This window comes from Bidens hawaiensis, unplaced genomic scaffold, assembly GCF_021521415.1.
Source record: "Bidens hawaiensis isolate Kalapana, Puna unplaced genomic scaffold, B.hawaiensis_p1.1 tig00026205_1, whole genome shotgun sequence".
NCBI classification, from domain to species: domain Eukaryota; kingdom Viridiplantae; phylum Streptophyta; class Magnoliopsida; order Asterales; family Asteraceae; genus Bidens; species Bidens hawaiensis.
The window spans coordinates 18138-45180 of NW_027494217.1; the positions used below are offsets into that span (position 1 = coordinate 18138).

The 27043-nt window shown below is 34.4% G+C and overlaps 3 pseudogenes; 2 read left to right on the forward strand and 1 right to left on the reverse strand.

Moving 5' to 3' along the window:
* The first annotated feature begins 1602 nt into the window (after positions 1–1602).
* LOC143573106 (calcium-transporting ATPase 12, plasma membrane-type pseudogene) lies at positions 1603–7482 on the forward strand (annotated as a pseudogene).
* A 733-nt stretch (positions 7483–8215) lies between these two features.
* LOC143573097 (calcium-transporting ATPase 12, plasma membrane-type-like) lies at positions 8216–14304 on the forward strand (annotated as a pseudogene).
* Positions 14305–23750: 9446 nt separating this feature from the next.
* Positions 23751–25071, reverse strand: LOC143573098 (putative calcium-transporting ATPase 13, plasma membrane-type pseudogene; annotated as a pseudogene).
* Between the last annotated feature and the right edge of the window lie 1972 nt (positions 25072–27043).

The following is a 27043-nucleotide window of genomic DNA, read 5'->3' on the forward strand; positions in this document are numbered from 1 at the left end:
TGTCTATATAAAGCTGGGATGAGTATCGTTACAGAATCTTAAATTATTTAAGAACTCAAAGGAACTTTTACTAACTAACGTTTTTATATCATATAAGATAAAACTACCCTTAAATAATGCTAATGTATAAGAAAATAAAGAAATATTTGATTTTTAAGAGTTTCTGAAAGTTCATTTTTGTTTGAGTTTTTAAATGAAATTAACCCAAGTTGGGCTACAAAGTATATGTATAAAGTTTTGTGGCAAAACTCTAGTTAACAAAGTTTTTATAAAATTGAAGGACCAAAAGGTAAATTATGAAAACTTATGTGGCTAAAGTATATGAAACATAACTTTCCTACTTGCATTTTAGTTTTATATTTCAAAGCATAAATCCATCAATTATAATAACGCTTCTGGGCTCGGACAACAAAGGCCTACCTGCATCAATTATCTTTTGAAAACTTATGTGCTTTGTCGGAATCGACCGGAAAATATGGCTAGTTTAGAAATTTGTTTGATCTCCGACTATAATTGAAAAAAAGTTGGTCAAAATTGACTATTTTGAGAATTTTCCCATGCTATTATTAGGACTTGATTTTAATGTGTGTTTTGACCACACACAAAAGATCAGGTTAGCTAGACGCTTATCGGTTAGTTTTGCATACTGAGAAAGTTTGGATAGCTTAGGATAAAAGCTTTATTCACCATCAATTAATTACACCATTATCAATAACAAGCAACATAGATTCTGATTTAGGACAATATGATTTGATGCATTTGTGACAATATGATTTGGAACGATTGCTTGCCCCTCCACCGATGTTTGATGCCGTTCTGGTGGTTCGCCGTCAATAGGAGTCGGTCACCTTCATTTGTGCGTGTTGTATGCGTGGTCCAGAGCATTAAGAAAACATGTCCATTGCTTAATAGAGTTGTTTATGGCCAACGAGGTCATGGTCCCCACTAAATGTGAATTCTATTATTGGTCCCCACTAAATGTGAATTCTATTGTTAGTTATAATGGGTCGAGATACTCTACAATAATGCCTTAACGTACGAAAGGTACACGAGACGCTCAAAGGCAAAAATACTAAAATGCTCAACCAAAAACTAAAACGCTCAAAACGGTTTTTGTGAAAAAAATATAAAATTGATCGATTAACGATCCAAAACTGTTTTTTTCGGTGAACCAATGATTAATTGGATATGTATTGACGATTCCGAGATGTTGGGATGCGATTTCATGGATCGATTTGTGAAAAAAGGGATTCGCGTACCGATTGTACATTAAAGTATTATTGTATTGAATCTTTTGCGAAATTATAATAATATTATGTTATTATTCAACTTCCTGGCGTATCAATGGATGTGTTACTTGCACAACAAAACATAGGAACTCAATTTTGAATTTAACCCCAGGACTATTACTAAGTACTATTACTATATAGTATTATGTTTATCACACATTTGATTTCTACGAAGTTTCCATCCTTTTTTATGCATATAAATGGGGTTCCGCAACTGAACCAGAACATAAATCCTCGCCATTTTAGTTACATTAAATCCCTTAATTAGCCTTTTCTCACTTTGCAAGAAAACCAGTACTCGAAAATCAAAAAAATGGTTGCGGGAATTAAACCCTTGCATGATATTAGTAACATGTTATACAACTTAAGCACTGCAACCTTTACCAAGGCCAAGAAAAGATGCGTCGCGCGTATTTCACTATACATTTCTCAAACACCCTTGCCAAAAACATCATCTCCAAGGCACTAGCCGTTTCAGAAATCCCAAAACATCCTGTTATCAAAATCATCCCATAACTCGTTGATCCTAAGATTAGTATCAATATCAATGATGACTCTGATCATCATTTTTACACTATCGATCAAACACAATTAGTTAATATCGTACAAAACAAAGATATGGAAACATTTCACAGGTTTAATGGTGTTAAGGGCTTAGCAAAAACCCTTGACACTCATCTTGAAAATGGAATTAATGGTCAAGATTTAAGCGAAAGGGTAACTATGTTCGGTTCCAATACTTACGAGAAACCCTGTCTAAAGGGTTTGTTTTATTTCGTGGCCGAGGCGTTTAAGGACATCACAATTCTTATACTGATAGGGTGTGCGGTTCTTTCTTTTGGTTTTGGTATAAAAAAAGACGGGATTAAAGAAGGATGGTATGAAGGTGGAAGCATACTTCTGCATTGTTTCTAGTTATTGTTGTGTCGACAGTTAGTAACTCCAGACAACAAAAACAGTTTGATAGTCTGTCAAAGATAAGTAATAATATAAAGATTGATGCCGTTAGAGAAGGAGGAAGACAAAAGCTATCTATATTCGATATAGTCGTTGGGGGACATTGCGGTTTGGATGTAGGCGATCAGATTCCAGCAGACGGGTTGTTTATTGATGGCCATTCGTTGCTAGTTGATGAGTCAAGCATGACGGGTGAGAGTGAGCAAATAGAAGTAAACTCCACCACTAATCCATTTTTAATCTCGAGTGCTAAAGTGGCTGATGGGCATTGTCGGATGCTAGTGTTATCAGTCCGGATGAACACCGCTTGGGGGAAGATGATGAGTTCTATCACTAGTGATAATAACAAGCAAACGCCATTACAATCACGCCTCAACAAACTAACATCTTCTATTGGAAAGGTAGGTCTTGCAGTTGCTTTCCTAGTTCTTGTGTTTATGTTAATTCGTTACTTTACGGGAAACACGGAAGATGAAAATGGTAACAGAGAGTACAATGGGAAACAAACAAGTGTAAACAAAATACTAAATTCAGTTACATATATATTCTCGGCAAAATAACCATTGTGGTGGTGGCCATCCCAGAAGGCTTACCGCTAGCCGTTACCCTTACACTTGCATACTCTATAAAGAAAATGATGGTTGATCAAGCCGTGGTTCGGAAGCTATCCACATGTGAAACAATGGGTTCGGTTATTTGCATCGATAAACCGAGACTTTGACTATGAAGCAGATGACTGTAACAAAGTTCTGGCTCGGTCTTGAGTACATGAAGCAACATTCTTCCAATGGTATCTCCCAATAAGTCCTTGATCGATCTTCTCCATGAGGGAGTCGGGTTTAACACTACTTGTATGGTTTTTAAACACGCCTCATGGATGGCACCTGAATACTCCGGATCCCCAACCGAGAAAGCGATTTTATTATGGGCGGTTGAGGATTTGGATATAGATATGGATATGAAGAAACTGAAACAAAGTTCGATTATTTTTCATGTTGAGACATTTATTTTTAAGATAAAACAAAGCGGGGTGTCAATTAGGAGAAACGTCGACAACACTATTCATGTTCACTTGAAAGGAGCTGCAGAGATGGTGTTGGCAATGTGTTCAAAATATTCTAAAAGCAACGGGCACAAAATGATTATCGATAACGATTCCAGAACGCATTTGGAAAATATAATTGAAGGAATGGCAACGTGTAGTCTTAGGCGTATTGCTTTCGCGCATAAGAAGGTCCTAGAAGGTACTGATTACCAAACATTACCAGAAGACGGGTTAACTTTGCTTGGACTTGTTGGGTTAAAAGACCCATGTAGGCCTGGATCCAGAATAGCTATTGAAACTTTTCAGGTTTCCAAAAAGTCTTTTTTTTTAATCACACTCATACAAACAATAAAGTCAAAATGACTTCATTCTAGAAACCCAAAAACACTAAAATACATATTTGATTATTTTCGTGAAGATATAAGGAGTAAAGGACTCCAAAAGATGTGAGTAACACGAAATACTATCTCAAATCCAACAAAAACTAAGATCAAAACTCGAAAAATTTGACCCGAAAACCAAGAAAAATGAGCCGAAAGCTCTGATGTCCTCTTTAGATGGATCTCACAATCTTACTTGGATTAATCCGTATTGTTAGTTAGCGAAAATCACTAACAACACTCGGATCTCGAATCTTAGTTTCAAACAAAAGAGAGAAATATAAAGTGTTTGGTGAGAGATAAATCATCTCTTTATTTCCAAGAGTTATTATTTTCAAAAGGAGTTGCTTAGAATATGGAGTATATGTGAGTATATATACTCCATATCTAGGTCGTTACATGAGCTCAAGTGGGCTTTTTCATTGGGCTTTTACCTTACACAATACACGTAGTGATTACGTAATACACCGACTATAAGCAAATATAAAGACATACATAATCCTAATAATAATATAGAATATTAGCCTAACACATATGCAGCAACAACAATAACACAAAGGAATATGTGGAATACACTAATAAGGGGTTACAATGCCGCTCAAAACTAATAACATGTTATTTGCATATACATAAATGCTACTCTTCTTCCTTCCGAACAACCAACAAAGCTCAGCCACTTGGATACACATATTAGCAAATAGCCACCCGTGTCAGTGATCGAAGACAACATTGGTGAATTCCAGGAATAACTCATTGTACGAAGGTCGTAAGACTCATGGCTAACACACAATATTTCATCATAAACAAAACTCGAACTGATGATATCACCTATAGAAAGTCACCAAAGTATCGTTAGAACACTGCTCATTTGGTAGAAAACAAGTGATGATGGTGGTGGTGGTGACATGGACCCCGACCCACACACCCACATAGAGTGGGTCGGAGTCCCCGGACACCAATCTTTTTTAAACGTTTAGTAGATCCGGTATATCAAAATTTTCAAGAACCCCATAAGAATAATTAGTTGGACCCTGTAATATTAAAAGTAAGGTTGATGTAGTGGTAAATCCTTTTGTTTTCTAAGAAAAAAGTCATGAGTTTCCTAACAACCCATTTTTTTGATTCTTTTTTAACTAATCCAAATGAAAACTATATGGGTGCAGGAAACTACGGGAACCCTCACAACCCATTTTTATGATTGTTTTTTAAATAATCCAAATGAAAACTAAATGGTTGGATGCAGGAAACTACATGAGCAATTTTGTATAAAACTAGTTAGTTCAACTAATGCATTTTTGTTCAATAGAACAACTCAACTCATGACAAGTTAATTGTTCTTGCTTTATATGCAACTTTTTTTTTTGTTGTCAACTAATGTTTTTTTGCAACCTTTTTTTTTGTTGTCAACTAATGTTTTTTTGCAACCTTTTTTTGTTGTCATTATGTTATTTACGGTCAACAGATAAAATCTTGGTTTGAAATATGTGTATGCTTGTTCAAATTGTGCCGTGTATTCTTTTTGTATTCTTTGCATACTATGAATCTGAATTTAGAATTTGTGATCTAGTTTCTTAAAATTTGATTTTAATGGCTAATTATGCAAGGATCAATGAAACTAAAGTTTAAAACTTAAGGCGAATTTAGAATTGTGACCTAGTTTCTTGAAAGTTGAATGATTAATGATTATATATTTTTGTTATCATATTGAACTTTATTATGTTTTCATCGACCCGACCCGAACCGAACCGAACAACAACCGACCCGGAAATTTTAGCTTTTGGTTGTAAAAACCCGAAAGCCGAAAAAATGGGACCCCATTAGAAACAATTATCAAAAAAGTTTATAATTTCTCATGACATTTATTTACACCTTATTACATGTAAAATGACTTATTAAATTTATTTAATTACATATAACCACAATAATTCTGGAACAGATAAATAAACATTTTTGTATGAATAAGTTAATGATATTTATTTAATAAACTGATAATGCCATTGTCAACCAGTTATAGTGCAAGCAAATCAAAGTTTATGCAAAACCTGACGTATTGTAAAAACCTTATGTGTGCCAGTTCTTTCCAACTTGGGCCTGGGAAATTGAGCCAGCCCAAGAGGTGTCTCCTTAACTCGCAATAATTGGGATTACCCCGTATAAAACAATAACCAAGTTTCAGCTTTGTTTAAATCAGGTCATTGTTATAAAGTTTTGTTATATTTAAGTCACTTTATCTTTATTTAGTGTTTCAATCATAGATATTTGACCTGGTTTGGAGGTTATCTAGGTTAAGATAGAACGTTTAGCCAACCCATTACTTTATTAGTGGGAGTTGTTATGGTATCACAAATATTAAATTGAAGTGAGCTAGAGAGAAAGTCGACGCGATGTCATCATTGTCGCCAATATAATTATTAAACAAATAATAAGTAATTAAAAATTTGTTCAACTGTATTAGTTAAGTGCCTTTACAAAGCGTAAAGATGACACTCTCCCAATAGAAAAAACATTGTGTTAAATCTTCACCTACCTCTCTACGTTAAATATTTATGGAGTGAAGTTTGTTTTTGGTCTTTATGGTTTGATCGTTGAATTCAATTGTCAAACCTTCAATTCATCATTTCATTGTGTCACCATAGTTTCATTTTTTAATCAATTGACTAACTTTATTAGTTATTTTCTATTAAGTTGTTGTGAAGTGGTTAACATACCCTTAATTATTTTAAAATATAACTATAACTTATTTAAATCAACAATAATTATTTTTTGAAAATATATATAGATATATAACCCACCCACCCTCTCACTCCATTGCCACCGAATGTGGAATACTTGAATCAGGTCAAGAAGTATGTGAAGAAGCTGTGGTGGAAGGGGCAGAGTTTCGTAATTTCACAGACGAAGAAAGAATGCAAAAGGTTGATAAAATTCGTGTTATGGCAAGATCTTCGTCTTTTGATAAGCTTTTGATGGTAAACTGCTTGAAACGAAAAGGACACGTTGTTGCAGTTACAACAAACGATGCATCAGTGCTTAGAGAAGCCAATATCGGACTTTCATTGGGAATTCAGGAAGTGAAGTGGCCAAACAGAGCTCAGATATTGTTATTATGGATGATGACATGCTCTCTATTTACACAGCATTAATGTGGGGGCGGTTAGTGTACCTTAATATCGAAAAATTCATCCAATTTCAACTCACAATAATTGTAGCAGCTCTTGTTATTAACTTAATTTCAGCGGCAACTTCTGGTGGGGTCCCTTTAACCGCGGTTCAGCTCTTATGGGTGAACTTAATCATGGATACTTTGGGTGCACTTGCACTTGCTACAGAACGACTCACTAAGGAACTCTCGTGCAGATCACCTGTGGGCCAGGTGGAACCGCTCATAACGAATATCATGTGGAGAAACCTATTTGCACAAGCTGTTTTCCAGATAATAGTTTTACTGACAATCCATTATAAAGGTAAGGTTATATTTAATGTGGACGAGAGGGTGAAAAACACTATAATTTTTAATACTTTTGTGCTATGTCAAGTGTTGAATGTGTTCAACTTGAGGAAGACGGAGAAATGGAATGTATTCAGAGGTATACACAAAAGCCGATTGTTTGTTGGAATAATCGGGATTATCATAATCCTTCAGGTTGTGTTGGTTGAGTTTTTGAATAAGTTTGCAGATACCGAAAGACTAAGTGGTGTGCAGTGGGGAATTTGTATTGGTATTGCAGCTTTATCGTGGCCTATTGGATGGATTATGAAGTTGATACCAGTACCCGATAAACCATTTCTAAGCTACATTATTAGACACTAGGTGATGACAATAGTGTTGTGATTTGATTCTTGTTTCTCTGTTTTTATCTTCTGTTTACTTGTGTGTGAATGTGAATATGAAAATAAGGATAAGTGGAACTTATGACTACAATAGTGTAAATCTGTGTAATGCTTGCATAGAAATGAAAAGGAAATTTACATGGTATGCATAAATTACAGTTTTTTTTAATACAAAAAACAACTTACATTTCGAATAAGCATGGCCAATGGATTCTAGCTAAACCGGGCCGTTCTGAAAATGTATCAATTTGGTTCGGGATAAAACGGGTTCTAATAAAAATTGCGATCACTGCCACAAAAATGAGAAGCATACTATAAAAGTTTAAAACCAAAACTGTAAATAGTCTTTTTAAATGAGAAGCAGGGTCACAGGGAGATAGTCTTTTTACAAAAAAATAAGTTTACACAATAACTAGAAATAGTCTTTTTACAAAAATATAACCGGAAGATCTAACTTTAGATAGCTTCACAAACCAATAGTGTGACCTCAAATAGTAAAGAGTAGAAGTATACTCTATAAAAGTTTAAAACCAAAACCGTATTCTTTTGTATCACGGAATCATTCATGTAACTAATCTCACAAACACTTCAGGTCAATTTTGGATTTGAATTTCTTGGGTTGATCTCAAACGTCCAAATGTACATTGTTCTGCAGTATATATTAACATAATGTTTTTACAATTTTTATTAATTTCTTAGCAATTTCCTAGAGTAATACATAATTGGACAATGCTCACTTCGCAAGTTCCTAGGAGTAATATATAATTGGATGCTCCGTCAGCAATTTCTTATATAGAACACAAATCCTCTCTTGTCACGTTGCAAACAAAACACACTGAAAATGGTTGCAGAAATCCAAGCCCTGTACGATTTTGATAACATTTTGTACAACACACGCACCACCACATTTACCAAAGCGAAGAAAAGATGGCGTCGCGCATACTTCGTTATATATTTCGCAAACACCATCGCCAAAAACGTCATCTCCAAGGCACCAACATATTCAGTTATTGATATCATCCAACAAATCGTTGTTCCTAAGGTTAGTAATGATCAAACACAACTCATTAATAGCGTAAACAACAAAGACTTGGAAATGATGGATGATTGGGTTTTAAAGAAGATGAGAATCATTGGAGCCATCCGTGGGACGGCAATGAACCACGCTTCGCTTCTCGTCTCGGCCCTCCGATCTGTTCATCAATATCTCGGGTCTACGGTTTCTTCTTTCAGATATGTTCTATGGAAATCCAAAAATCCGTAGATCTAAAAAATACTTCCAGATTTGGAAATACACAGGAAGAAATACCACCGAACTTTTGGGGAAAACCCTTAGATCTGTGTTTTTTTTTAGTGAAATATACCAAATCTAGTTATGATTTTTTCAGATCTGGGTTCGTTTGAGCAACAGTCACACTTCATATTCATAGATCTATAAATCCTATTAGATCTGTTGGTTTTACATAAAACCTACCAGATGTGGATATTCAAAATCTCTAGATCGTGCGCGCCACCGCGGATCAAAATCGCTCCCTATGGATCAACTTCGGATTCCGCATGCGCGCTCCCGGCGATCACTCTACGCCACAGCGGGTCGCATGCGCGCTCCCGGCGATCACTCTACGCCACAGCGGGTCGCATGCGCGCCCCCGGCGATCACTCTACGCCACAGCGGGTCGCATGCGCGCCCCCGGCGATCACTCTACGCCACAGCGGGTCGCATGCGCGCCCCCGGCGATCACTCTACGCCACAGCGGGTCGCATGCGCGCTCCCGGCGATCACTCTACGCCACAGCGGATCGCATGCGCGCTCCCGGCGATTACTCTACGCCACAGCTCACGCATATCACATGCTCATGAGGACAGCCAAAACCTATGCTCGTGGCGCATATCACATGCTCACGCATCACGCATGCTCACGCGTATCACGTATGCTCACGCATACCACATATGCTCACGCATCACGTATGCTCACGCATCACGTATGCTCACGCATCACGTATGCTCACGCATATCACATGCTCACGCATCTCATATGCTCACGCATCACATATGTTATTGGGCTTCACGTATGCTCATGCATATTAGATGCTCACGCATCATGCACGCTCACGCACCACATCTGCGCGTGAGAATAAAGGAGACATTGCGCAGGCCGCGCGTAAGCGACATAACAAATGAACAGTCTAATCCAAATCAGGATAAGAACAACCATGATTGTACTCACATGGCTACGCGCCATACTTAAAGGTTGGGAATCCTCATAATATCCCATATGGCTACGCGCCATACTTAAAGGTTGGGAATCCTCATAATATCCCATATGGCTACGCGCCATACTTAAAGGTTGGGAATCCTCATAATATCCCATATGGCTACGCGCCATACTTAAAGGTTGGGAATCCTCATAATATCCCATATGGCTACGCGCCAAACTTAAAGGTTGGGAATCCTCATAAACCCATAGACCACGCGCCAAGCTTAAAGGTTGGGCACATCTCATAATTTGCCCGAGGATGAGAACCATGCAATACATCCACTTTTAGTTGACATGTTTTTGCAGGTTCGGCTACGAGCCGCACAAACACCTATGACATCATTATTATTATCCGGCCATTTGTGCCTCCATTATTATTTTGAAAACAGGCCGGGATATTCATCCTGCGCGGAGGAGGCCCTTGTGGGCCAGTCATTATCATCATTTTATAGCTCGTAAGTCGCCTCGCGCGCAAGCTTTTATTATTCTTATAGCTCGTAAGACGCCTCGCGCGCAAGCTTTTATTATTCTTATAGCTCGTAAGACGCCACGCGCGCAGGCTTCATTATTCTCATAGATCCGTAAGTCGCCTCGCGCGCAGGCTTCATTATTTTTACAGCTCGTAAGTCGCCTCACGCGCGCAAGCTTTATTATTCATATAGCTCGTAAGACGCCTCGCGCTCAAGCTTTTATTATTCTTATAGCTCGTAAGACGCCTCGCGCGCAAGCTTTTATTATTCTTATAGCTCGTAAGACGCCACGCGCGCAGGCTTCATTATTCTCATAGATCCATAAGTCGCCTCGCGCGCAGGCTTCATTATTTTTACAGCTCGTAAGTCGCCTCACGCGCGCAAGCTTTATTATTCTTATAGCTCGTAAGTCGCCTCGCGCGCAAGCTTTTATTATTCTCATAGCTCATAAGTCGCCTCGCGCGCAAGCTTTATTATTCTCATAGCTCGTAAGTCGCCTCGCGCGCAGGCTTTTATTATTCGGCGTGCTATATCTTATTCATGCTAATGCACCATCATTATCATAAAAACCACAACACGTCACCATCATGAAGAAAACCTCCCAAAACTCAAAGACAATAAAGATAAGGCCGAAGAAAAGGGAAAAAACCGCCTCACGCCCTAACACACCTCATAAAGTCCAGCGCTCCACCTAAACGCTTGCGCGCCCAGGAGCAACGCTGGACTTGGGGGGCTTGTAGGGGTATGGTACTAAACCCGGTTTTACGACCCTAAATTTATTATGTTTGGCTTATTTTATTATATGGACTAATACAATGTTATTGGGCTGAGGGGGTTTTGTGGAGGTAACCCTAACTGGGCTAGGCCCATTAGGGTACCATGATGGTGGCCATGAGGCTCCCTATATAAGGAGGTCTCCACCTCCTTATTAGGTGTTGGTCATTCTCAATAAGAGCCACCACCATATTTTTGTGTCTGTGAACAAGAGATCCTGGAGATTTCTTAGCGGTCACCTCCACACCCCCAAAAAGTCATTGCAGATCCCAACCAGCCGGAGAAGAAGGTCAAGACGTGGTTCGTTCATCTCGAAATCCGTGGAAACATCGTCATGGATCAGGTCAGATTCATCTCGTGCTTCGACAGGTTCCAATACTTACGAACTACGACCTAGGGTGGGTTTTTTTTACTTTGCGGTCGAGCCCTTTTTTAAAGATGCAAAAGAGGTGTCTCATCATCATTTATCCTGTATTGATCAAGCACAACTCACCAATATCGTGCAAAACAAAGACTTGCAAACGCTTCACAGGTGTGATGGTGTGAAGGGCTTAGCCAAAATCCTTGACACGAATCTCGAAGATGGAATCTATGGTCATGATTTAAAAAAACGAAGAAGCTTGTTTAGTTCAAATACTTACGAAAAACAGCCTAAAAGGGGTTTCTTTTATTTTGTTGCGAACGGTTTTAGCAAGATATATCATTGCATGCTAATGGGGTATGCAACTCTTACTATTTTTTGGGGTATTAAAGAAGATGGAATTCAAGATGGATGGTATGAAGGCGGAAGCATACTTCTCGTTGTCTTTCTTGTTATTGTTGCAAATGTGATCACTGCCTCAAAAATGAGAAGCAGTGTCTTGAATATAAGAAACAATATCAAGGTTGAGGTTGTTAGAAAAGGAAGTAGTCAAAAGATATCGATATTCGATTTAGTTGTTGGAGATGTTGTGGTTTTGAATGTAGGAGATCGGGTTCCAGCAGACGGGTTGTTTATTGATGGGCATTCAGTGCTAGTAGATGAGTCGAGCATGACAGGTGAGAGTGAGCTAAAAGGCATAAATGCCATCAATAATCCATTCTTATTCTCGGGTGCCAAAGTGGCAGATGGTCATTGTCGGATGCTTGTGTTGTCAGTCGGAATGAACACTGCTTGGGCGAAGGTGATGTGTTCCATCACGAATGATATTAGCGACGAAATAGCAAGTCTACACATCTACAAACTAATTGGTTCAATTGGAAATGTAGGTTTTGAGCTCGCTTCCATAGGCTATTTGATTTGGTTTGCATTTCGCGTTGTGATGACAGAATACAAAAACTATAACCGAGAGCATAATGGAAAACACATGAGTGTATACCAAGCACTTGACTTGATTACGGGTATCTTCATGCTGCCACTGATCATGGTGGCGGTGGTGATCCCTAGAGGTCTACATCAAGCGTTCCACTTCACACTTGAATACTCTAAAAAGAGAATATTAGGTGATCATGCCATGGTTCGGAAGTTATCAGTATGCGAGGCAATAGCTTCAGCCACGGTTGTATGCACCGATAAAACCGGGACTTTGACTACGAACCAGATGAGCGTAGCAAAGTTTTGGCTTGGTCTTGAGTACATGGAACCGCGTTCTTCAAGTATTATCACCATACAAGTCCTTGAACTTCTCCACGAGGCAGCCAGGCTCAACACTACGGATCCGTTTGTCAATCACACATCCCCAACTGAGAAGGCGATTCTATCATGGGCAACTGAGGATCTGGGTATGGATATGGAGAAAACAAGACAAAGTTCGATTGTTCGTAATGGCGAGACATTTAATTTGGTGAAGCAAGGAAGTTGGGTTTTAATTAGGAGAAAGAATGAAAGCATTGATCATGTCACTTGAAAGGAGCTGCAGAGAGAGTATTAGCAAAGTGTTCAAAATATTATGACAGTAATGGGCGTAAAATGATAATCGACAGAGACTCAAGAACACAGTTGGAGAATATAATCCAAGGAATGTCAGAAAGTCGTCTTAGGTGCATTGCTTTCGCGCATATAAAGGTTATGGAAATCACAGAAACATTACTTGATGAAGAGTTAACTTTGCTCGGGATTGTGGGGTTGAAGGACCCGTGCAGACCCGAATCCAAAAAAGCTATTGAAGCTTGCAGGTTTGCTGGAGTTGAAGTCAAGATGATAACAGGAAAGAACAGATTCACAGCAAAAGCCATAGCCACCGAATGCGGGATACTTGAATCGGGCCAAGAAGTATGTGAAGACCAAGTAGTGGAAGGCTTCCAGTTTCGTAATTTCACAAATTATGAAAGAATGCAAAAGGTTGATAAAAATCCGTGTGATGGCAAGAGCTTCGTATTCTGATAAGTGTTTGATGGTGAAGTGTTTGAAACAAAAAGGACACATTGTGGCGGTCGCCTGTGACGGGACAGACGATGCTCTAACTCTCAAAGAAGCTGATATTGGACTTTCAATGGGATATCAAGGAACCGAAGAAGCCAAACCGAGCTCAGATATAGTTATCTTAGATCGCAACATTGCCTCTGTTTCAACCGCATTAATGTTGGGACAATGCGTGTGCAGTATCATCCAAAAAATCATCCAATTTCAACTCACCGCTGCTCTTGTTATTAGCTTCTTTCCTGCAGTAAATTGTGTTTCTGTCCACTTAACCATTGTTCAGATCTTGTGGGTGAATTTATTCACAAATACTTTAGGTACACTTGCACTTGCTAGTGAAGGGCCCACTAAGGAACTCATGAACAAACCGCCTGTGGGCCGGTTCGAGCCACTCATAACTAACATCATGTTGAGAACCCTACTAGCACAAGCTATTTTCCATATTACCATTCTATTGACGTTCCAGTTTAAAGGCAAGGCCATATTTAGCGTGGGCGAGAGGGTTAAAAATACTATGATAATTAATACTTTCGTGCTGTGTCAAGTGTTTAATGTGTTCAACTCGAGGAAGCTTGAGGAAAGGAATATATTCGAAGGAATACACAAAAACAGATCGTTTTTTGCAATAATTGGGATCACCGTAATCCTTCAGATTGTGATGGTGGAGTTTTTGAACAAGTTTGCGGATGCAGAAAGATTAAACAGTGTGCAATGGGGAATTTGTATTGGTATTTCAGCTTTACCGTGGCCTATTGGATGGGTTACGAAGTTAATACCGGTGCCTAATAAACCATTTCTAAGCTGGATTACAGAGTAATATACAATAACAGTTGTTAATACATGAACATTGTTATGATCTACTTTTTTGTCATCTCCATTGTAATAACTTAAATTATGATTATATAAGAATATTCTAATGGTTTGGACATAATAAACTAATCAAGTTTATTGAAATTGTGAGCTGTAGAACTCAAAACTTTGGTATATTGACAAGGAAAAAAGTATTAGACAATCTCCAATAAACTAACCCTTGTTTTATTTTTACCATTGCCAAAACTTAAGTTTCCAATTAATGAAATTTAAAGCCAAAATCTGTAAACTTCAACTTAAGAGAAAAGGGAGTGACTCATTTCAAATTCTCGAAATAGTTAATTTCAATCGCTATGAGTTCTAGGGTTAAATGATTCGTCCAAACAAAAAATGTAGTCGTGGATTCAATCAACACCGAGATAAACTTTCGAAAATGCGACGTTTTCAAAACGCGTTTCAAACGCGAGTTTTCAAAAAACGCCACGTTTTCAAAAGAAGGAATTTAATATATAATCTTTAGGGACAATTGACAGTTGAATCCGGTTTCCCATTATATCATATCTGCAATAGAGAAGATTAGGATGGCATAAGCAACTGAACACACGGAGGTGGTCGTATGATGGAGTATGATGGTAAAGAAGAGACGTGGGGGAGTGGTTGTGGAGTAACTTGGTAGGGAGAATGTTGTGAAGGTCAGAAGCCGTGTGTAAGGCTTCAACCCAAAATGAGGATGGGAGGGAGCCGTGAGTGAGTAAGGTGAACATGATTTCGTTTATTCGACGTATCATACACTCATATTTTCTATTTTGTTGAGACGTATGGGGGCAAGGAAAACGGAGTTGGATGCCATGTTTAATGGTAAAGATTTTGAAATTCGTGTTGTCAAATTCGCCCCCCATATCGCATTGAAAAGATTGTATTTGCATGTGGACGCATTTGACTTGGGGCACGTTGAAGGGTTTTCTTGCTCCAGTTATTATCACTAAGGGGACCAGAGGGACGACGAGGATGCGTGTCGCGGTTCGATTAACAGAATTAGAAAATCACAATGTAAAATAACAAATGGTAACAAAGTACGATTAACAGATCACAATGCATTATTAGAGCATCCACAATGGGGTGTGAAACCCAAAGTTTGGATGATGTGGATGGTTTCAAACAAGCGAAATACCAACTTTTCTTGTTGTAGGCTACAAGTTTGCTTCACAAAGTTTATGACTACAAACTTCATCCAAACATCATATATATGTCGCAAAAAGTGGCGGACCACTCTCTCAACCACACACACACACACACACACACATATAACATGTATATATATATATATATATATATATATATATATATATATATATAACATCCATGGGTTGGTATCCTTTAAGAACTCTAAAAAAGTTAAGAACTTTTAGGAACCCTTAAAAACCAAACAGTTTTTTAATTTTTTTTATATATTAACATTATTTAAGAGTAGTTTTATCATATTTTATACAAAAAAATTTGGTTATATATATTAATCACAAGTTTACATATATGTAAAATTTATGTACTAACAAATTTACATATGTGTAAAACAAAACATAGATATGTATAAAAACTAATTTTCAAAATTGTAATCGTAGATATAGATATAGAAAATGATAAAACTACTCTCAAAGAACGTTAACATACAAAATATTTTATAAAAAACGTTAGTTTTCAAGGGTTCCTTCAAGTTATTAAATAATTTAACAATTCTGTAATGATACTCATCCATAACATGTATATATATATTATTTTAATATTATGTGATGGGTTTGTAGAGGTTTGTTGTTGTAGAATAAAGTGAGGTTTTTAAGAAAAGTTTGAAATCTGATGTGTGATTGATGTGGCGTTTTGTAGATGTTTGTTGTTGTAGATGTTTTTATGAAGATCAATGAGAAAGAATATTACAACGAAGAGAGATATTACAGGAACTAACTAAGGAAACACAATCAATATTAACTACAAGTATATACACCTATAATATTGACACATAATTATTGGTTAACAGTTATGCTATGTGAAATACTCATATACTCCTAAATCCTAACTTATCTAAGTATACTATTAAAGCAATAGGCTTTATGTCAAAATCTCCCATTTCTATTGGTTGTTCACTAGAGTTTCCATGTATATCAATAGCTTCTCCATTTTTCATCATAATTAAATAAATCAATAATTAATTAAAATAAGATTAATCAATTCTCTTAAAGTATTCACTTTCATCTTTCATTTAATGTTTAATTTTGAATTTGAATTTTGAATCTTTTTTAATTATGTTTCTACTTAATAATTATAATTAATAATTAATTACGATTTATTTATTATGTATACTATAAGTATAAATATGTTTTGAAACTAATTTTATGTTATTATTTTTTATTGATGATTGATTTTATTCACACTCTTTGTTTCATTTCAACAGGTTTAATGGTTTTTTTGATAATATATAATTTAGATAATTAATATATCTACCTATACTAATAAATCAATTGAGTTTGTATCCACATGTCCTCTTTCTTTTGGTCTAATACTAATATTTTCATTTATATCAACCACTTCTCTATTTTTCTTGATAATAAAATAATTCTAAAATAAAATAAATTCTAAAGATTTTAATGGTGGTCAAATCTGTTGAATATTAAGAGGTTATGCGTTGATTTTAGTTATTGAAAATTTTGGTAACTTTTATATTATTAAATTTACAATAAGTGTTACAATTAAGGAAAATCATTAAAGATTTTAAATGACTTTAATAATAAAATTTAAAACGGAAGAAGTCAATGTTAATTACGTTTCTATTGTCAACATATTTATTTCCTTATTTTCCTTTTTTCCTTGCTTATAATTATATCGTAGAATAAAATCCAAGTTATTTTTTTTTCAATACCGAATATGCATGGGTGCTCGTCTCTCAAAACAACACCATCTTCTTTCCACTTTATCCTCTTTATGAACAAAACTACCTGATCTTGTCTAATTTTTCGATCAAGTTCTTATTATTAGAGTTATCCTCAAGTGTGGTATAACGATTAAGGTACGAATAGCCTATTAATGTTATTTTTCTTATTGTTTCGTTAATTTATATGGATCGTTTATTGACTGATATGAATTATTGATTACGAATCGTTTATTTATTGAAATAAATTACTGATTTCGAATTTGATTTTGATTTCTTTTGAATTGTTAAGATACGATTTTGGACCTTGATGCGAAGAATTGTTTTGATATTGGATTCTATCATGTGTTTTTGACACATTAAACACATTTTGATTGTTTTGCCTACTTTCATGTTACTATGTTATTGATTTATAGCATGGGTTATTTATTGATTTATGAGAACCATTGATTACGAGTCGTTTGATATGAACCATTGATTACAAATTTCATTTTGATTTTAATCGAATTGTTATGATACGTTTTTGGACTCACCTACAAATAATTATTTTGATATTGGATTTCATAACGTGTTTTGACACGTTTGCGTTTATTTTTTTCGTTATTTTTCTCATGAGAAACGTGAGTGAGTTTAGACGTTTAGATCGATCATAGGAAAAATACATCGTCTTACTACTGAATGTTTACGGATTAGTCATAAGAATTACTGAATTATTGAATTATTGGAGACGTGTGTATCAATCCTATGGGAGAAAATATCGTCTTAACCACGTCCTCACGAAACCTTATGACACCATTATAGATTTTATATTTTTATTCAATGGTTGAGAAATTTGATATGAAATTATTGTTTATGAGATTGATCAAAGTTACGAATTGATATGCCTCAAGTACAACTTGATAAAATATATTATAAGTTGAAAGCTTATAATTTTTAATGTCTGTGATTACGTTATCCGCCCACCGAGCGTTCGCTCAGTCGTGCTTTTGTATTGTTATTTTCTTGCATGTTAGGTATTCAAGATTATCTATGAAGAATCGATCGAAGGCTTGGAAAAACATTAAAGATTAAGAGTTTTATAAAAAAGAAATACATGACGTCTTTGTACTCATATTTGTATTTATTGTAAAAATGTGATGTTTTATCATTAATGAAAATGTAGCATTAAAATCTGACCTACTATAAAGTGACGTCGGCCCTTGCACGGGCAAGGTGTTACAATGATATTCAATAAAATTGTAACTTCAAACTAATGAAGTCATTAGTCAATCACATTGATTATTTTGTATAAAAAATTAAGGCACAAACATTGTATGGAATTAGAGAACGAAACCTGTTTATGTTATTAAAAAGTTCAAACAACCTTAAATATTAAAATACTTCAAAAAATCAATTTTCATAAAATCAACCTTATTGTCTATATAAAAATAAGGCACAAAATATGTATCCATTTATACTAATAGACTCATTAATATAAACCACCTTCCATTATAATATCACGATTTAGTAAAGTCCATATAAAAACCGATTTTAAGAAACTAACTTCAGTGTTTCCTAATTTGACTATTGAGAGGTTGATACTATTTAGCAACACACTTTTTATTCATTCAAATTCATGAGACAATAATCTTATTCAATAAACAATATTGGTGGGTTAGACACTTTAAGTAACTGTTGTCGTAAATAATTAGTTGTGTTTGTATATTTCATGTATTAATGTTAATGAGTTAGATATTCAAATAATTACTCAATGCAGCTGTCGTGTCCTACTCAATTATGTATTGTATATCATAAACAAAAATTATGACACAGAAACAGTATGGTCTTCTACTAACAAATTTATTTATTTAAAAAAAATCAAACCACCTAAAATATTCATACATTAACCAATTAACCGATGCAGCTTCTGCATTCCTTAGTCAACTAGCCATTGTCTATAAAAAAAATAACACATAAAATATGTATGAAACTTTGTTGACAAATTCAAACAACCATCCATTATAATATGTCAATTATAAATTTATAATGGTAGAATTCATTGTATAAATCAATTCCTAAAAGCAATCTTCAGGTTTTCTAAATTTAACTATGGAAACTTCAATATACGTTGTTACCAAATTCAAGCTTCCCTCCATTATAATAGGTCGGTTTATTGAATTCTTTAGATTAATTGAATTCTTTTTATAGATCAATTCTTACAAACAATATTCCGGTTTCTTAATTTACGCATGAAAAGTTGAATACTATTTAACTCTACACATTTTGTTTATATACATTCAACCCACAATGTTGGTGTCTTAGACACTTTTACATTAACGATTTTATATTCCTCTATGTCGTTTGAAGTTAACCATTATTCTGCATATCCAGTAGACTAAGGTATGTTATTTATGTTTTCCAGGTAATGTTTATAATTATCATGTTTTACAATTACATTATGAACATTCAATAGAAATAAGCCACAATTTTGACTAAATTTAATACTCGCGTTGTCTCGTTTTTCTAATTGTTACGTTTTGTGTACTAAAATCTTTCGTTAAATCAACAAAATTAAACAACACGTTATATACGTTTTTTGTCAACATTTATGTTGTTCCTCATTTTCATAAGATAACCTTATTATATTATATTATACATGTCTTTAAAATCAAACAAACGTAATTTTGTTCAATCAACTTCTTCCAATAAGAGGAGTAATCCAAACAGGTAGTCATTTTAATAATCTTTATTTACCCTTCAAATGTTATATAACAATGTTTTTTTTTCTAAAAGTGCAGTGTCAACACCAAGAGAACCACTAAGTAGCATTTCGAACAATTGTAATTTATTTATAACGCTTTAATACAGTAACGTATATTTAAATTTATTCAGTTATGTTATTAGCTTCAATTTAAAGCTTACATCAAAGTAAACAATATACTAAAAACGTGAACATATATTTCTACCCCGCGTGTTGCGGCATAGTGGGTTAAATGCGTTACATGTTCGAATCTATCGCTTTTTGCGACGAGCACGCGACGAGAACTTGGTTGATATCGGTTCAATTCGTTATGGTAAAAGTTTTGTGACAAAAATTTCATTACCAAAGTTGGGCCAAAGAGTATATATATGAAACTAAATTTGAGAGGTAAAAAAAATATAAGTGAAAAAACCTTTATGCGAAAAGTCTAATAAACCAAAGTTTGTGATAAAAGTTGAGAGTCTAAAAGGGTAATTATTTGAAATCATTGTGATAAATTATAAGAAAAAAACTTTAATTTTTACCTTTTAAATGCATATATAATACACGTGCAATGGTTAATTGTACATCATGTAGGAAGATTTGGACATTGATGAATAGTAAATGTGTGAGTATAGAAAATAATAAAAGAAATGTTTTTTAATATATATATATATATATATATATATATATATATATATATATATATGATCAGGATCATGAGAGAACTTTTTTGAAATTAAGAACTATGAGAACCATTTTGTACCCTAAAAAACCCAAAAATAAAAAAATATCATAAAATAAAAACATAAAAATCAAAAAAGTAAAAAAACCAAAATTCTTATTTTATCATCCCGGTTTCATAAAAAAACTCGGTTTAGCTAAATTATATACACATATGTATAATATATAAATATATGTACATTTACATGTTTTTTTTGTACACATGTCTATAATTTAAGATAAATGATATTATGCATATGTGTATATTACGTAACTAAATATTATATAAAATTATACATATGTGTATAATACAACGCTTTTTTTTGTTTTTTTATATTTTTTTAATGAAACCGGAATGAAATATAAGAATTTTGGTTTTTTTTACTTTTTTAAAATTTTTATTATTTTTTGTTTTATGATTTTTTTAAATATTTTTTAAAGGTGTTTTAGTGGTTCAAAATGGTTCTCAAAATTCTTAATTTGCAAAGGGTTCTCTTAGGATCCTTACCCTATATATATACATATATATCGTCAAATAGCAATTGATATTTTATTTACTATCAATTATAAAAAATGTTAACATACATAATTAGTCAAAAATAAGTAAACTAATATAAGAAATATGATGTAACCATCATTTTCAATGATGATTAACAACAAATTTTTAATACATTTTAACATTTAATGCTGAAATTCAACTTTGGTTGTTTTTGTTAGCTTGTAATAAATAAAAGAGTAACATAAGATGTAATAATGCCATCAACCTAAATCCAATTAAATTATTATGTTTATTTTAAGTGAATGTGATGAATATTAACTATTATTAAAATTTTAAGGTATATTGTTTAGATATTACTATTGAAGTTATGAATTTTTAGAAATATATTAGTTTTTATAGATAATAACACCGTATTAGTTTACTTTCTTCAGTACAACCGGCAACACTTTTTGGTCCATTATAAATATTTAGCCAATTCGTCTAAATCCAATTACATTATAATTTTTTACAATGTGTACGTATTTTTCGGCATGATGTTTCGTAAGGATAACCGATATGATATGTTTCAGTTATCTTTTTGACAATATAATTTCTTATGTTGAGTCCTTGAGTTATATATTATGTGTTTGAAGTATTTGTTGCAATATTTATTTGTGATATATATATATAGGATCAGGATCATGAGAGAACCTTTTTGAAATTGAGAACTATGAAAACTATTTTGGACCACAAAAAACCCAAAAATAAAAAAATCATAAAATAAAAAAAAAACAAAAAAATCAAAATATTAAAATGACCAAAATTCTTATTTTATCATCCCGGTTTCATAAAAAAATAAAAAAATGAAAAAAAAAACTCGGTTTAGCTAAATTATATACACATATGTATAATATATACATATATGTATATTTACATGTTTTTTGTGTACACATATGTATAATATAAGATAAATGATACCGTACATATGTGTATATTACGTACCTGAGGATTAAATAAAATTATACATATGTGTATAATACGACGTTTTTTTTAATTTTTTTTAATGAAACCGGAATAAAATATAAGAATTTTGGTTTTTTTACTTTTTTAAAATTTTTATTATTTTTTGTTTTATGATTTTTTTTAAATATTTTTTCTAAAGGTGTTTTTAGTGGTCCAAAATGATTCTCAAAGTTCTCAATTTGCAAAGGGTTCTCTTAGGATCCTTACCCTATATATATATATATATTTTATAGGTTTTTTCATGTTTCTATGATTTTACATTACATTTATCTGTGTATTTAAGTTACGTACATTATAAATATCATGTTGTCGTCCCCAAATATATACTACAAATTATCTTGTCAATTAAAATTATATATGTTTGTTATTGACCATTTCTATATTTCCACCCGTGTCATACACGGGTCAATAGCCTAGTATTACATTATAAGAGTTGCTCTCTACACTCTACAATGCTTCCACAATCGTACATTTCAAGAGCATGCAAATCTAAACAAGAAATCATCTCAAAAACCACTTCCATCATGAAAAAAAATATAGTAGCAGTCGTTAAAACCTTCTTGGAACAAACCCCACACGGGAGGCCAGAGATCTCAACTCCGCGTGAGGCTTAACCATTTCATCTCTGACCCGGAGTCTCTTGACCACATTCATAAAACCTTAATTTAGCCACCAACCTCTCCTCCGATCCTCCCATAGCTGTGCGCGCTCAGACTTTATCTTCTCCATCCTTTTGTTCATGGACTCAACCACAGTAGTATTGAAATCGTCCTCGGACTTCCACGCATCTTCTTTCTGGGAATACCATGATAAAGTTGCAATAGCAATAGATATCCCCCATTGCACACCATTTGATCTCTTTGCCTTAGTGTAATTCTTAAAATACTTCACCATCACAATTTCAAGAATTACAGTAATCCCAATTATCGCAACAAACAGCGTATTTTTATACATACCTTTGAATATATTTCTTTTCTTCAAAAGCTTCCTTGAGTTGAACTCGTTAAACACTAGACATAACACGAAAGTAATAAACATTAGAGTGTTCTTCACCTTCTCATCCACGTTAAATATCGCCTTACCTTTAAAATGAAACGTTAATAAAACAGTAACCTGGAAAACAGCTTGCGCAAATAGGCATCTCCACAAGATATTAGTTACTTGTGGTTTGACCCGACCCACGGGCATTTTGGCCAAGAGTTCCTTAGTTGGCCCTTCTGCAGCAAGTGCACCCAAAGTATCCATGATTAAGTTCACCCACAAGAGTTGAACAGCGGTTAAAGGGACCCCGCCAGAGGTTTCTGATGTGGTTAAGTTAATAACGAGAGCTGCGAAATTTATCATGACTTGAAATTGGACGAATTTTCGGATGCTATGGAAGACGCATCGTCCCCACTTTAATATGGCCGGAACGGAGGCGTTGTCATTATCTGAAATAGCAATAGCTTTGGGTGGCCACTTCGGTTCCTTGTATTTCCATTGAAAGTTCAATATCAACTTCTTTGAGTGCGAGTGCCGGTGTATCCTTTGTCCCGGCACGGATTTTATCAACCTTTTGCATTCTTTCTTCATATGTAAAACTAAGAAACTGGGCGCCTTCTTCTTCTTCTTCTTCTTCACATTCTACATTACCAGATTCTCTTATTTCACATTCGACGGTTATGGCTTTTGTTGTGAAATCATCGCCTTTTGCATTCGGTTACCTCTTGCGAAGTTTGCCCTTCTTTGGTGCATATAATTGTAGTTGTACCCATGGTCTCACAAGCGGATAACTTCCAAACCATGGCTTGATCACCTATCAGTCTCTTCATAGAGTATGCAAATGTGAGGGTGATAATTAGCGGTAGACCTTCAGGTATGGCCACCACCACGATGGTCACTTCCGCCGAGAAAGTACTAGTAACCGAATAAAGAATTAACATAACTATAAGAACTAGGAAAGTGAGTGCAAGACTTATCTTTCCTATTGAAGAAGTTAGTTTCTTGAGGCGTGATTGTAATGGCATTTGATCGTTATTATCATCCGTGATGGAACTAATCATCTTCCCCCAAGCGGTAGTCATCCCAACGGATAACACAAGCATTCGACAATGCCCATCTGCCACTTTGGCACCTGAAAATAGAAATGGATTATTGATGGCGTTTACGTCTGTTGGCTCACTCTGATCATGACCTGGCATGCTCCACTCGTCTACTATCATCGAATGCCCATCAATAAACAATCCGTTTGCTGGAATCCGATCTCCTGAATTTAAGACCACAATTTCTCCAACAACTATATCAATTATCGATATCTTTTGTCGCCTCCATTCTCTAAAAACGGCAATCTTGATATTGTTTTTTATAGTTGGCAGACTGTGAAACCGTTTCTCCTGTCTAAAGTTAGTAATCGTTGACACAACGATAACTAGAAAGACAGCGAGAATTATGCTTCCACCTTCATACCATCCGTCTTTAATTCCGTCTTCTTTGATACCAAAACCAAGAGAAAGAGCCGCACACCCCATTAGTATGAGACTGGTGATGTCTTTGAAAGCATGGACCATAAAATAAAACAAACCCTTTGGAGGCTGTTTTTGGTAAGTATTCGAACCAAACACAACTCTCCTTTTGTTTAAATCATGACCGGTGTTTCCATTCACAAGATCAGTGCCAAGGGTTTTTGCTAAACCCCTGACACCATCGAACTTGTGAAGCGTTTCCAGGTCTTTTTTTTGCATGATATTAACGAGCTCCGTTTGACAAATATCGTAGAAGTGATGATCATGCACCTCTTTGATATTGATACGAACCTCAGGAAAAACAACTTGCGGGTTGATTAGAGAAATGTTTTTAGCCAAAGAGGCCAATGTGTTTGAGAAACTTATTGTGAAGTATGCACGACGCCATCGTTTCTTGGCTAATTTTGCAAGTGACGATGTTCTTACGTTGTACATCATGGTACCAATGTCGTGGGGTTGAATTTGTACAAACTTTTTTTTTTTAATTAAATGGAAGAAAGGGTTTATGTTTTCAAAGTGCTTCTATTGACTTGTATATATAGTGGGCACTGGGCAGGTTGCTAATTAATCATATGGATTGACGAAACTTCATAGAAACTGATTAAGTACGTACACGTACTTTACGCATGGGCAGGCTACCATCTTAATATTCAGGGACAATATTGTCTTTAAACTTTAAAGCACCTTGTTAACTTTAAATTCTTAAAAATATAGTTACAAGTTTCGTCCCTTAACTTCAATTAATTTTTGATAATTTGTATTACAGTTACACGTTTACCTCTCTTTCAAAACCAACTACCAAATGAATTTTTAACGGCAATATTTTTTCACACGTTAATAATTTTTGAAAAAGAGTTACATCTTAAATATGAGTATTTAGTCTCTTTAATTTAAGTATGATATTGCTATATTTTTTAATTTTAAAAAATTAGCATATATATTACGTGATTATCAGTTAGAACCGGCAACATGTCAAGTCAATTGAGCTTGGGTCATGTGTATGACCGGATTAGGGTCAGAATAAGTTGATACAAAAAATGGTTAATATGGTTCGGGTTGGTACGGGTTCGAGTCGGAAGGGTCATGTCATAACAAGTTTCATGTTAGAATAATGTTGGGTCACGTGTGCACTCTGTTGTATTATGTTGACACCCATCTAGTGAGTATTAAATCGGGCAATATTAGTTCAAACTCGATATGTGTAAACTAAACTTTTAAAATTTTGTTAGTAATGATTTTGTCCGATATAATATAATTAAAAAATAATTGCATATTTCCTAAACCTTAACTCTTTAATTGCATCTATATTTCCCTTTTTCTTAATAAAAGTTTAATATTGACAAATTGCTGTTTTATAACTTAAAAAATCACTCTAAAAATTCTTCAAAAAAAAAACTATTAAAAAAATACAAAATAAAAAAAAAACTGAAATGTTCATCTAGCATCCCTCATAAAAAACAAAAAAACAACCATCCCCAACTTTTTAAATTCATATTTACGCAATCCAAAAATTCAATTTTATATTTCCCTTTTTCCTTAACAAAAAATAATGTTGACAAAAGTGCTCTTTTATAACTTAAAAAAACATAATTTTGAGCTACTCAAAAACCCTTATAAAAATAATAAATACAAAATTATATAAAAAACAAAAAAAATTTAAAAGTAAAAAATAAAATATTTATCTAGTATCTCTCATTAAAAAAATCTCAATTTAACCTTGAGATTTACTTTAGATTTTAGGGTTAGTTTTTTTCAAAATGAGGGGTGGTTAGATTTTTTTAGGGCTAGGTTTTGGTTGAAAGCACACCAAAAAACTAGTTAAAATAGGTAAATATGTAATGTTTATAGCTTAGTAAAAGTAAAATAGTCATTACATAAACTATTTTAAATTAAAATGAATAAATTTGTTATATTCTAGTTAATGAGGGGAAAATATGCAATTAAACTATTTATTTGGGTAAATATTTATTTGTATAATTTTGAAAGGAAAAATTGCAATTGCCCAATTAAGATACAAACCGTTTGGATCTGTTCAAAGTGACTACAAGTCTTGTGTACGTGTTGGCTGTTGCAATTAGGCGTATAAATGAGTTTCGAGAAGCTTCGGTTTTTTTTATTTTTTTATTTTTTATTTTTGTTTCTTTTGGAACTTCGTTGAGGTTTACAATTAGCTTTCTGATTAAGTAATGTAAACTGAATGATGTGGTAATATGTATACGAAGAGGCCGTGAGATGGGTACTAAAAATGAAAAACATAAAACGAAATAAAAGGTTAAAATAAAAGACACCAAGTAAAAAAGTTAGAAAAATGTTTGGATACAAAGTCCTCTTATCGCGCACGATGCTTTTCGAACCGGGAACCAGCTCGGATTAGAACGAGATTTGTACCAGAACTATTTCAACCCAACTTGGTGCCGGGTTGGTCGAAACGTCGGCGGGTCATCATCGGGCCGAGTCTGATCGAAATGGTG